The sequence below is a fragment of the Helianthus annuus genome, chromosome 6, assembly GCF_002127325.2.
Source record: "Helianthus annuus cultivar XRQ/B chromosome 6, HanXRQr2.0-SUNRISE, whole genome shotgun sequence".
Classification (NCBI taxonomy): domain Eukaryota; kingdom Viridiplantae; phylum Streptophyta; class Magnoliopsida; order Asterales; family Asteraceae; genus Helianthus; species Helianthus annuus.
Window position 1 is genome coordinate 128,113,911 of NC_035438.2, and position 14,420 is coordinate 128,128,330.

The window sequence follows — 14,420 nt, forward strand, 5'->3', positions numbered from 1 at the left end:
CCAATCCGTGCGAGCTGACTAAACTTCAAACGAGCTGAAGACCCTTTAACCAAATCGTACGACCTGGATTACAATCTCAAACGACTTGGCACTTGATTGTAAGCACTATACATCAAAAATGACATGATCACCTTCAACGATAAACTTTGATTTTCAAGTTATTCTCACATGCAAACACTTTTGCAAATGGCCGACAACAACAATTTAAAATATGATTCTATTGGGCCGCAAACTGTGAGTAAGTATCTTGGGCTTAACACATTTAAATGATCTGCCACTATTTTGAAAATCAAAACAATATCACATGCCAAATGACTTATCAAATTAGTATATGGCCGACATCTTTGATATTAAACATTTTCTGATTGAACCGATTAGTATTTGGCAGACAATCAATTAATTCTAAGTGAAACCCTATTGGACCGAGCTTCTTTTATCAATATAGGGCCGATATTCAATCAATTGTTATTACTTTATCACATGTATTCAATCTATGTGAATGGCCGGCAATCCTATTTCCATTTGATCAATTACTTGTAGGATCGTTGAATCGATGTAAATGAGTCGATCAGAAGAGTTCTTGACAAAATCAGAGGTGGAATTTATTGACTTGTAAAAATTGAAAAAGATTTTAAAAATTAAATAAAAATTTTAGAAAATGAAGATGTGTTTTGAATAAAATTAGAAAACAAAATTTTAAAAGAAAATGAAAAAGAATTTCAAAATAAAATAACGATTTTAGAAAATGAAAAATCTGTTTTGGATAATAATAATAATATTGAAAATCAAAAAGCAATAAATTCTCATCTTGAGAAAATCACTCAACTTGAAAATGAAGTTGAGAGTGCTAAAAATAAAATTACTGATTTAGAAAAAAAATTGAAAGGTTTTGTGACCTCGTCATTAATACTAGATCATATATGTCCAAAACTGATCAATGAAAATAAAGAGGAAATTCCAATAAGTGACAACGTCACAAATTATGATGATGTCATAATTGAAGATTGTGATGATAAATCTGATGATGAAAATGATAAAAAGAAAATATTTTTGAAATTAAAAGAAAATTTTCAAAAAACTGTTTTATAATCTACTGAAAAAAGGTGAATGCTCAACGCAAAAACCTTTTAAGAAGAATGTGGAACAAAAACAAAAACAAAACCAAAACTCTAAAAATTTTCAAAGTAACAATAAAAGATCATCAGTTCAATCATCCAATCTTTATAAAAAATCACAAAAATTTGAAAATCTAAACTCACAAAAATTTGATAATAAGTGATGCAGTTTGACCACAGTGCTTCAAAGACAAATCATTATGATGATAGAAAAAGAAGTCATGATTACCACAAGGCAAATCAATGTTACGATCTAAGTGTTTGGTTTGAAAGGGGAGAATGGTATGATAACAGGGTGTGTTACAAATGTGGTTTTGAAGGACACATTGCTGTTAACTGCCAGAGTCAAAGATTTGAGACGAGAAGATGCTATGAATGTCAAATCAGAGGTATATTGCCATAGATTGCCCAATGAGATCAAAAAGAAGATCGAGGGCTGAATCTCATAGAATGGTGAAGAAAACAGTCAAAATTGAAGAAAAGCCCAAAGAACAGAAAGTAAAATTATCACAAGGGCAGAAAGATAGACTGAGAAAGAAACTGTAACATCCGCCAAAAACGAATCTTAGAAAAACCCGACCAGTTTATAAATCGGATTTTAAGCGTAATAAAAGAATGAAATTTTTATTATCGTTTAATTTTTATTTATTATTTATAACATTGTGTTATATTAAATTAACTAATATAATTACTTAATGATTTAAAATTCTAAATCAACATATAATTTTTACCCACGAAACGTTTTAGACATTCAAACTTTTTATCATAATTAAAATTTTGACTAATTTTATATATTTATAAGTTAGGGTAGTATAATAATACTCAGATTTTAAAGCAATACTACTAATTCAATGATTATAATGAATGGGAGTTTATTTTCTCTATGAAATACATCTAATGGAAACTAGTAACCGAACATTTTATGTGGTAATCACGGGAATTCAAAACACCATAGACCAAACTAGTAACCGAACAACTTAAAGGTCAATCAAACCTCACCATTATTGTGTTTAACCTCACCATTATGTCAATTAAACCTTGCTAAACTTATTAAAACCATAGACCAAACCATTAATATTCAAATAAATCATGTTAAAACATAATAAGTTACCTTTCTTTCCATCATTAAAGCCAAATTTATTCTATATAATTAGTACACTATAAATAATTGTTTACCTTCACCCATTTTTATCAATCACTCAATACTTCTCTCTCAAACTCTCTAGTGTAGCAAGAAAGCAACAAATTTTTGGAATTCATTTTATTCTTGGATTTTCTTCTTAGAAGGTAGTCTTAAATTTTTTGTTCTTTTATATTTTCTTTTCCTTGTTTCCTTCTATTTACTTAATCATGATATATATTCCTAATATTTTTTTTGAATAAATTGTATTTCTTAGAACTTGGGTGCCTTGTTTTAGAATAGGACTATTGAGTTGATTAGCACATATGAAATGCTAGTGATAATGTCATTAATTTTTCTAAATATCACAGTTTTGTTTCTTTTAGAAATTTGTAGCATATTTTATTTTATCTTATAAATTGATTTCACTTTGTCAATTAACATATTCAAGAGGTCGCATGTGTTTTGATTAAATTTTGGTTAATGTAATCATTTTGTCTTTAGAATTTTTATATAAAGATTAGGTTTCTATTTCGAACACAAAATATATTGAAATTCTTTTCTTATTTTTTTCAAATAAATAATAATTTGTTATATAGCCGGGGCTCATTCTACATTCATTAATATTGTAAGAAAATAGTATGATTAAACTAAAATTTATTTTAGTTGTTACACATAAAACGGACAGTTATGTAACTATTCCATAAACTTTCTTTTCTCTCTCGTTTATTTACTTAAAGTTTGTTATGTATCGAACGTGTCTAGATTTTTACCAAATGTTCTTTTCTTTTTCATTTCCTTTCTTTTATTGTAAATTCGTTCTTTTCTTTTAAACTTTAAATCACAAGTTATCAGTTTTTCTTCTTATTTTATTGTTATTCTTAATTCATTTCCCTTCAATTATAAAATATTTAACTATAATTCTTTTATGACAATTAAATGTAATAAGGGGATGACATATAACCGATTATAAACCATAAAGTTTAGAGATATTATTTAATGTATGAAAAATTTATAAGATCATTTACGTGTGGTATTTTTCACATCTAGGATAAACCGTTTGTTCGTTCTCTTGGATTGTTCCAATCTTTACTCGTACGTTCTTACAAGAAATCGCAACGCAATCAACGTGAGTATACTCGAATTCCCCTCTTTATGTTTACCACTTTTTGGGGTGTAACATGTTTACTTACCAAAACTTACACATGAACATTTTACTTAATTGCACAAACGTTCCTATAACATGATTGTATACGTGATTGCTTGATACTTTAAACTTGGGTTGAGGACATCTTGTGTTAGACTTATCATTAACTTCGTACGAGCCTATCCGTGATATATATAGCGCTATAGGATTAACGCACCGCCCGTAGACTTGTGGTTATGTCATGAGCATATTGCGTTTCATCATTGGTTTGATATGTTAGACACGTGCCGACTTTAATGTTTATCTCGAATCACATGCTAGCTATGAGGAATCGTTTAAACTTATCTTTTTATTCTATGTAAGTATCAAACTTGTATACTCGCCTTTGCTTTTGCATTGAATTGTATTTTAAACATGTTACAGGTTGAAGATGATGATTGCTATGAAATGAAGTAGCGATTATACCTAGAAACACATTTAGACGTGTTAGGTTTAATATGATTTGATATTTTTATGTTTGAACATGTTGTATTTGGATTTTATGTAATGTTTGACAATTTGAAATTCATGAAATGAAATGGGTTTATTTAAATATTGACACAAGTCTCTTGCAATCTCGTCTTCGTCTCATCCCGATGTTTCCGCCATCGGTTGGGGTGTGACAGAAAAGAAAGAAAGTAAGAGAGTATCTTGAAAAGATTTTGTCCTCGGATACAACAGTTAATTCAGATAAAAGTTCTGATGAATTGCTTTACTCAACAAAGAATGATCAGTCAAGTAAAACGAATTCATCAGATACAAATCTGAGGACAAACGAGAAATAAAAAAGGAAAAATTGGTTAATCAAACAGTTAAAAAATCAAAGAAAGTTAAGTTTTCAGATAAATTTTTATAAAAGTGTTTGAATATAAAAGAAATTGTGAAAGGTCGTTCATGACAAATGTTGATGAATTTGGTAAACCTAAATCCAGTTTGGATTGGGTTCCACTTTCTTGCGATGAATTTGTTTCTTCGGAAGCAAAGGAGCCAATTTCTGGCAATGAATTTGTTTCTTCAGAAGCAAAGGAGTCACTTTCTGGCGATGAAACTGACTCGTCAAAGTCAGAGGAGCCACAAGTTGAGCTAAAAAGAGAAAAGTCAGTACCGTCAATGGATGATGTTAACTTTCCACCATTGCGGGCTGCAAATTTTAAATCAAAACGGAATGTTCAGAAACCGAGTGAAGATGACTCGAAATCACCCAAGGACCGTCAGGCTTGGGTGAATCTCTTTAACTGAAAATCCTGACTTGCCGGAGCTCCCAAGTTGGTAATCGTGGAGCAGGAATCGGCATCATTCTTGAAAAATGTTTGTGTGTAAAACTTACAAGTGGTATTTTACTTGAAAATTCAAAACTGTCATATTTCGATTTACAAGTGGTAGTGTTGATAAGAACCTACAAGTGGTTAATCAAGGTCATTAAGTTGAACTTGATTTAACTTTCATACAAGTGATAGTTTTTACAAGTGGTTGAAAAAACAATGTGATGAAACCCTGATCCTACAAATGGTATGTGAAATCAACAAAACTAATTTTCCGAAAAAACCATTTTGATTAAAACAAACTTAAGTGTTTTGAAATCATAATGGGAAAATAGTTTGTTGTCAGGGGAGTTCTGATTGTTTTTGCCAAATGAATGGAGAATTGAAGCAATTCACATCGGTTTGTCAAATTTCTTTAAATGGTTTTGAATTTTAGGGGGAGTAAGAAATTTCAGAAAATCCAAAAACATTAGAAAATTTGAAAAAGCCAAAAACATGATAAAATCTAAAAATGAGTTTTGTTGTGAAAAAGAGGAAATGATAGTACATCAGTGGACTATCACAACACGCTAAAGAATTGGAAAGTCAAATGTGATAAACGGTCTCACTGATGATATGCCAGTAGGTTTTTATACATTCAGTAGATTGTTTTCGAGATATAAACCTAAATATCAAATACTTACTTATCTCGTGGGGAACATCTCTCGGATATATAGGTAACCCCTGAAATGTTGTTTGAAGGGCTTTCTATTTCTGACATACTAGGTCTTTGTGCGTGATGATATCTGGGGTATTATACCAGGACTTCTGATTTTGCGGGAGCAATAGCCTAGTCCTCTTATAATATTCTGCACTACTTTAATCATAAAGCCCACCCTCAGCATAAAAAAATGATGAAACATTGAAAAATGCTAATCATGTGTTGTTGAAGAAAAGATCCCCAAGCGGGGCACACCTAAAAGACGAGCCATCATCTCTCTGATTGAACGGAAGTTCTAACCTAAGCTCTCATGGTCTCGCATTACCCGTTTACAGATATCATTAGTGTACATTCACTTGTAAGACTGAATATAGGAGTCTAGATACGAGAGTATATTCTGAGGTGGGACACGCGAATAAGTTTAAGTTCTTAAAACACTAATCTCGTATCTCGAAACAGTTGAACTTTGTGTGAAAATTTAAGTGGATCAGTATACTGACAATCTAAGTGAAACGTTTAGAACTTAAAGTGTTTAAAGCTCAACGGTGCTAGTGATTTGTCAAAAACTGATATGATCCTCTTACACAAACTCACAAAAAATATTATCTGTAAATATTTCTTTATTGCTTTTCATTAGAAACAAAATCCAAAAAGATTTCTGGGGTGTTTTAGCATAAAATTTTGAAAATTCAAAAAGAATTTTATTTCATCTTATTTTCGACAACTGATGTTGAAAAGTTGATTTTCAAAATTCCGTGTGCTAAACATGATGAACAACTACGGATTGGGAGAGTGTGTTTGAGATGTAAAGTGAATATAAAATTTGAAAAATGTCATAATCTAACAAGTGATGTTTTGAGATTGATTTTTCAAGTGGTAAGCGAAAATTAAAATTGTTAAATTTTAAAATTTGTGAAATTTACTTTTGGGTAGAGTTTATGCAGGTAAGCAGCATTGTAAAATCCAGGTTCCGATTCCTGAGGATTCTCCTGAGTATGCAGAATAAAGCCGGATTTCTGATCCTGTTGCTTTGGAGAGCCAGGCAACGGTCCTGAACCTGTGAAAGCTGCAAAGTTAGATTCCCGTGTCTAAGCCTGAGCAGAGTTTGAGCCAGGTTATGATTTTTGGAACGTGTGAATTCCAGACTGCGATCCTAGCTTATCGAAAGGGGGAGTCTGAAGACATAAAAGCCAGACACAGAATTTGGATCAACATTCAAGGGGGAGTCTGAATGTTAGAGAGCCAGGTTCAGACCCTGGAACATTGTTCGAGATAGAAGCTGCTAATGCTGTTAAATCTTAAGGAATCAAGAGATCTGATCAAGAGAATGTGAAGAGTTAGGTTGAGATTCTGAGAAAGAGAAGAAGATATAGATTGAGGATGCTTACAGTGTCAGATACATTGGAAAGAGCGAGAAGACTGATCAAGACTGAAGACTTGACATACTGAAGACTCGTACTGAAGACTTCGTCAACATCCAAGGGGGAGTCTGTTGGTGCATATGTCTGTCGACTTCGTCTTGTATCGAGTCTTGTAATAGGTTTGATAGATCAGGACACGTAGTACGAAAGAATTGGGAAACTGAGCCAAACCAGCTGTTTCACACGAAGTGGCCAGTCCATACGAAGTGGCAACACTATATATATATGTCTTGTGTCTTTCATTTGTAACTTTGGATTCCAGTAGCGAAGCTCTACCGAAGTGTTGCCAAGCCTGTAAAACATTGTTATATCAATCCAATCAATAGTTAAACTACTTCTAAGTGTATATCAAGCAGAATGAAGATCAAATCAATGAATTCCGCCTCTGATTTGGTCAAGAACTCTTCTGATTGTCTCGTTTAGATCGATTCAACGATCCTACACTCAGGTGGCTTATTGTGCACAAAAAATTGAAAACACAAGATGTTAAGAGTAAGTGGAACTCGGGCAACGCGAATATGAATCTCTTATGCTGCTCTTTGTGTACGTTGGGGCCTGATTCCCATGAGCATTTGTTTTTTGAATGCGAATATGCGAAACAGGTGTGGTATGGTGTTAGAGACAAAGCAGGTATGGATACAATTCAGAATAAATGGAGCGTTATTTTTGATTTCTTAGTGGGCATAGCGGAATCGAAGAAAGTTGGTCATGTTATTGCAAAGCTAGTGGTTGGGGCTACGGCTTATTTTGTGTGGGAGGAAAGGAATAGACGGCTGTTTACTAGTAAAAGGAGGAACAAAAACCAACTTATCGAGGTCATCTTATCTATGGTTCGAATGAAGCTCCATACGATGAGGTTTAGGAGTTCTATACAGACAGCTCGTGTTACACAAGATTGGATGTTACCGCGTGGCCTCTTGGTGGCTGATGACGATTGTGGCTAATTATAGTCTTGGTTTTTCGTTTTCATGTTATCTGGTCTATTGGTGTATTAGGTAACGTGTGGTTTCTTGTGTTTATTTGTTTACTCTTGTATGGCATGTCATACTTGAGAACTGGGGGGTGTTTTTGTCCCTCACTTGTGTGACAACCCTCACTAAATCAAGTATCTGTACGACTTAATTAATATTTAATTACTGCTTAATTACTGTGCTTGCTTGAAATTGTGGATAAACTGCTACTTGAATTCCGATACGTACACTTACTTGCATCATACTTTCTTTGTTGTCACTCCATGATTTACATACAGAACTTTAGTGACAAACGTGATGCACAAAAGCACAGTAGCACTATGAACGGATAACCTATTGAACATGCTGATATAGCCAGCATCAGGCAGACACTACCTCTAAGGCCTATATGAGCCAGAGATATTTTGCTACACTAGTAGAGAGTGTAGGGATATAAGGGTTGTAGAATTGCGTCACTAGGTATAAGTTACAGTGACCGGATGTGCCTAAAACGTACTCTAAGTACAAAATTCAGCACTTTAATTAAAAATTCAGCATTTAGCTAACTAATAAAGTGCCAAAACATGAGAAAATATTACTAGACACTTTCCAAAGTGTCGGGAACAAGTTGTGTCACTAAAAATAGTAATAACGACACTTTAAAGCTTTGTTAAGCACTTTAACGGATCACTAACCAACCGAACAACCGGACTTTACCCGGAACATAAAAATAATGCCATTAACATTGTTTTTGTTTTTCTGAGCCAGTTAGGGTCCCTGAATACCCTAACACCCGCTATAATGCATAACACGCTAGTATATGAGTTAACTTTCTAATCCCTTAACTTTATCCTAACTATTGGTTGGAATTGGACTAGGTTACCCCCCCCCCCCAACCGAATCGGTCACTATGTGACCCCACTCTTGTCCTTCATTTGATTAAACTAATCCTTCTTGTCCCATATCAAGTGAACACTAAACCCTTTGGTTAATTGTGTTTGAGTTGCCTATAAGTAACTATCATAACACAACATAACAATCACCACCCACACTTGAACTTCATCATTCTCTCTCCCTCTCCCTAAGCTCTCGGCCGAACACCCCCTCTACCATCCATCCATCTTTCGATTTCCATCTTCTCATTTCAAGTGCATTCAAGTGTCAAGGATCATATACGAGGAAGCTTGGTGCATTCGGAACGTGAAGGACCTCACCTCATTGCTTTTATCCACGTGTTTTTCGACTAGTTTCTTCCCTAGCCTCGAGCTAGTAGTAAGTTGCTATAAACGCACTCTTGATCTATTTTAAAGTGGTTAAAATGAAATATGACGGTTAAAACTCATGAACTTACAAGATGATATGTTAAAAGTCTACTAAAAAGTTAAAGATGTTGGTTAAAAGCTATGTTGTTGTGTAAATCTTGTAAGACTTGTTTTGTGTGATTATTTAGTGCCGATCTATGTTGTGGTAGCTCGGATCATCATCTAACCCGGATGGTCATGTTCATGGATCATGACATGGAGTATGTTCAAGTGTAAAAAGGGTTAAATGATGAAACTCTACCACACACTAAACATGAACTTGTGTAAAATCGATTTTACTTACGAAATAGTGTTCAAAACTAGTAGATCTACGGATCTACAAGTGGTATTTTCAAAGAACCTAGTGTCAAGTGTAATCATATTTTCTTAAACCGGATCTTTACTAAACAAAAGTGATTTTTGTAAGCACACAAGTGTGTAAACACTTGTGTAACACTAAGTTTCGACAAAGAACTATTTTTGTCAAATTTTACAAGAAGATGTGAAAATATATTTTCTTTAAAAACGAGATTCACAAGAAACCAAGTAGATTATTGCAAAGATCCACTGAAAGTAATGGAAATTACTCCATATTTTGGACAAACCACAAGTTCATGTAATTTTGTTGCGATTTACATATATATTGACTAGTTTGATGGTTTGGAAATTGTTATTGTGAATGAGAAAATTGTTGATTTGGATTATAAAAGAAAATGATACGCTTGAAAACGTGGCCACCTCCAGTTACAGGGGAAACTCTGGCGAAATTTTTCCAAAAACCTAACACTTAGAAATATTTTCATCACAAGTGTTAGAAATACATTTTTTTAACTTGTTTTCAAAAATATAAATTTCGCCACGATCGTTATTACAAAATTACTAAGTGTCGGAGGTGGGATTTTCACAAAATAAAATTTGCTAAAATATATATTTAGTATATATGTTTCCGTAACATCACTTGTATAAATGTTTATGATTATTTTGTGAACTACATAAATGTTATTTTTAGGGTAAAAATAATATTACCATGTTAACGACTCCAAAATAATACGAAAACGTAACTTACGCATTTTAAAGAAATATTTATGAACGCGTTTTTTTGTCAAGGTATTATTTTGGGAAAATCATATGTATTAAAATATAATATTTTTGGGAAAATATTTATATTTTGGAGTTAGAAATAGAATATATATTAAGTGAGACTTAATAATATATTTCAAAGTTATACGAACGCACATGTATTAAATCCCCCGTCCTTGGGAAGGAAAATAATTACCAAGTATTTACAAAATGAAAACACGAAATAGTTGTCTAACTATTTCTCAAAAACTTAAACCACAAAGCTAAGGTACGGTCGTCCGTCTAATAGAGTTAGTACGTGTAGGTCGTCGCACAGCTGCTTGATCAGGAGATATACTTGGTAGAGACGCACCACTGTGAGTTGATGTCCCCCTTTTCTCTTAACTGTTTTCAGTTTTCTAAACTGCGGGGGTGAAATACATGTTACTATATTTATGAGAACTTTATACATGGTATGGTTAGCGTAAGGAGGTTTACTACTTAGATCATGTGAGTGGGTAGGCGGAAACTTGAGGCCATTAATCCTCAGGGTAGGACCGAGGGACAGGAGCGGTAGATCTATCTGGGTGTAGCGAGCCCAGCCCCAGGCCCAACAGTACGGACCTCGGGTGACTTTGTGCCCAACGCATAAATCCGCTAGTTTTGAGTCTTCCTACTTGCACTTCACACATATCAATGGCCTTGCAAACCATTGGTGATCTCTTTTTCCTTATTTGCTACATACCAGGATTTTATACATACAAAGGTTTTATTACTCACTTACACATGAACTCGCTCAACATTATTGTTGATTTTTCCAAACTTACATGTATTTCAGGGAACTAAAGATCTGGCGCGGTATGTTACGTTTTCCCGCTGCAAAGTGATACGAGGTCATCCAGGTTTAGGGGATGTGATTTTTACCTGGACAAGTCACAGTCCTTAAACTGCGTTTATGTCATGTTGGTGTTTGTGTTTTCTGAACAATGTTTTATGTTATCAGGTTGTAGTTTCAGTTGCTTGAGTCAACGTCCTAAGACAATGTTGTTGTATTTGGTTTTTAAAACTTAATTTAATGGATGATCTTGCATGGTTTTTATTTCATATAGCTTGTTATGGTTAAGCTATGGTATTAAGAAGTCACACCAAAATTAACCACGCTTCCGCAAAGCCAGGGTGTGACAACTTGTTTTATTTGGTTGGTTGGTATAAAATTCTCCGGGGTAACCCTTTAACCAAAAAGTAGCGTAAACTACCTTAACGGGTCATAACGGGTCAAAAGCACTTAGGATTCATTCCAAATCAGAATGTAAACTTTGTTAAAACATTCCATATGAGTTCCAACGCTCATTTGGCTTACAAGACCTCATTCTATCCGATTCCCCCTATTATGTACCGTTACTTTAACATAGTTACCCGATTTTAGGACACACTTGATTCCTTGATCTCTTGGGCTTTGTTTATTCATTCATTCAAGGACTCTTTTAAGTGAGTACATAGTTTGCATCTTTTACTTTTGCAAATATTTTGGGGTGAAACAAATGTGCTTATTGTTACTTTCATGTTTTCATGATATATACATGCTATGTTCATCTAGTACACATATAGTACATGATTTCAATTGCATTTTGTTTCGTATGTTGACTTTGCATGCCTAGCACAATGATTTCAATTGCCTTTTTGCTTCGTAGACTGAGCATGCCTAGCATGTCACACCCCGACCCGCAGCGGAATAGGTGATCGGGGCATGATTGGGTTGAACCGAAGAGCTTATGACTTGCTATTACTTGTTTTAAATAATAATTTATTCATAACAAATGTTTCACATAACAACTAATTCAAATAAACAATTACAAATGAGACATTGATCATAATCACTAAGATACATTTATCCGTTTCTTGTTAACTAAGGCCCATCCTATGTCCAATCTTCTCTTCAAGCATGTTCACCTGTATCATATGTAAAAATAGTTTTTGGGTCAACAAAGGTTGGTGAATAGATCTTTATTTGTTTTTATTAAACTTTAAAAGTTTATTTGATTTTATTTAATAAAAATTATTTAACATGCAATATTAAGTGTAATAGGTGACATAAATCAATTAATTCAATTACCAACCAATCATATGTAAATAATGTAACATGACATAACAACCATAAGAAATGAAACAATGATGCGATTCAAGCCCCGAAAGGCGAAAAGCGATACTATGATGCGATTCAAGCCCCGAAAGGCGAAAAGCGAAACAATGATGTGATTCAAGCCTCAAAAGGCGAAAAGCAATACTATGAAACAATGATGCGATTCAAGCCCCGAAAGGCGAAAAGCGATACCATGAAACACTTGACACAAAGTGGTAAACACATATAGCATATAAATGATATCACGTAATGCACGTACGAAATAGGCCATGAGCACATATAACACTTAACTTGGCATGTTATTGAAAAGTATACGAAACATAGAAAGTGTGACACATGAAACACCCCAAAAAGTTAAAGTGACAAAAAGGGGAAAAGATCTACTCACAGTGGTTGCGTTTGCGATTCCATGAAAAAAATAACGCAAGAGTAAGCGTTCAGAAATCCCGAAAGTATGAAAGTAATTACCCTAAACGTTTAAATAATAAAGTTAGTTTGGTAACGGACTTAGATCGAGGTCTAGCGTATCCTAGGACTATAGGCAATTAGGGATTCTAGGCTTGACTCGGGAATTATTAGGTTTGATTAAAGAGATTGTATTTTAAAAATTTATTTGAAAAATAAAATAAAAAAAATAAAAAAAACTGTTACGAGGTGTGAATATGATCTACGTCACAAATAACTTACCAACTAATCATGAAAGGATAAGGATTATATTTTTATTTTATTCAAAACATTTAAATAAAATAAGTGTAACACATGAAGTGTATTAATTTAGGATATGCTTAGTGAATAATAGATACTTTTATAAAGTTTTCGGGTTCAAACGGGTTTGATAAAAGTTTGTTATAATTTATAAAAATTATATATTAGATCGGTGTATTATTTTCTGTTTTAGAAAAAAAAAAAAACCCATATTAAAAAAAAAAAAAAAAAAAAAGATTGTTTTTTTTTTTACAAAATTAGTTAAGTAGATGTCTAACCTTCGTTTAATTCAAGAACACATAAAATATATCTATATATATTTTGCTATAACATAATTATGATTCCTGTTTTAAATTACAAAAATATATTAGATCAACTAATTTAACTAATGGGTTCATGAATATTTATAATAGTAAATACATAACTTTAAATAAAGGAACTGATTAAATGGATGAGAAAATTAGATTTTCTTTTTCATCATCATCGGGTCTTCTTAACATTTTAATAGCTTGATGCATGTTCATGACTTTAAATTACTTCAAAGCATAAGGATATAGGAAAAGGGGTGACCAGGTTTCCTTCTTCCTTTTTAACAACTTGTTGATTTAAACACACTTTTGCTAAACCTTTGAATTCCCCAAATCAAACGAAGAATTTTAATTGCTATATCCTAAGATTTTTAATACTCTGCTATCTAAAAAGAAACATTGATAAAGACTAAACAGAAGGCCAAATATAGTGGAAACATTGATAAAGACTAAACAGAAGACCAAATATAGTGGTACCGGTTGCGAAGAATGGTCGGGGTTAGATGATGTCGGAGTTATGGCGTTCCGGTGAGTTCCTTGTAACTCCGGTGACCGCGTGTTCGGTGGGCTATAACTCGAAAACGACATGAGTGGATCTCCGGCTAGTTCTTCAAACGAAGCTTCGAACTCCGGTGGGTTGTTATCGAATCAGTGAGAGTGCAAGATAAAGGGTGGTTAACTTTTGAGAGAGGTGACGAAATAGAGCTAGAGATGCTTGATTTAAAGACACGTTTATGAGTTTAGAAACATTGAAGTTTCCGAAACCGTGGCTCGGTATCTAGATTGAAAGGTGACTATGTTCAAGGTTTTATATATAAGGAAACGCGTAAGCTATTGGCAATCACCGATTAGTCAGGCGAGAAAAGGAAGGAAAGGAATGTGCATGCGTAATTAGATTAGGCGGCAACTTAAGTTTCAAAGTTTATACCCTTAACTTTAATAACTAACTATATAAGTTAACTTGGTTAGGTTATGCAACCTTAAAAACTCATTTTTAAACTCTAATAAACTAACGAGTTTATATCTAAATAAACTTTTAAATTAGATTAATTAAATAAATAACTATATTGATTTTTAACCAAATAAATAAAAATCTCGCATCAATTATTTTACAAAAAAATTCTGGCGTTTCAAAAGTTAGGATTCGGATTTT

At 33.3% G+C, this 14,420-nt stretch overlaps 2 long non-coding RNA genes across 2 annotated transcripts; one reads left to right on the forward strand and one right to left on the reverse strand.

The window, feature by feature from the left end:
- The first annotated feature begins 2,320 nt into the window (after positions 1–2,320).
- Positions 2,321–3,843, forward strand: LOC110891925. The gene is made up of 3 exons (XR_002565671.1): positions 2,321–2,402; positions 3,286–3,364; positions 3,806–3,843. It is a non-coding gene; the product is annotated as an uncharacterized LOC110891925 (long non-coding RNA).
- Positions 3,844–11,911: 8,068 nt separating this feature from the next.
- On the reverse strand, positions 11,912–14,016 carry LOC118479462. Its single transcript, XR_004859594.1, has 3 exons — positions 13,745–14,016; positions 12,643–12,723; positions 11,912–12,064 (listed from the first exon to the last, which is right to left on the reverse strand). It is a non-coding gene; the product is annotated as an uncharacterized LOC118479462 (long non-coding RNA).
- Positions 14,017–14,420: the final 404 nt, after the last annotated feature.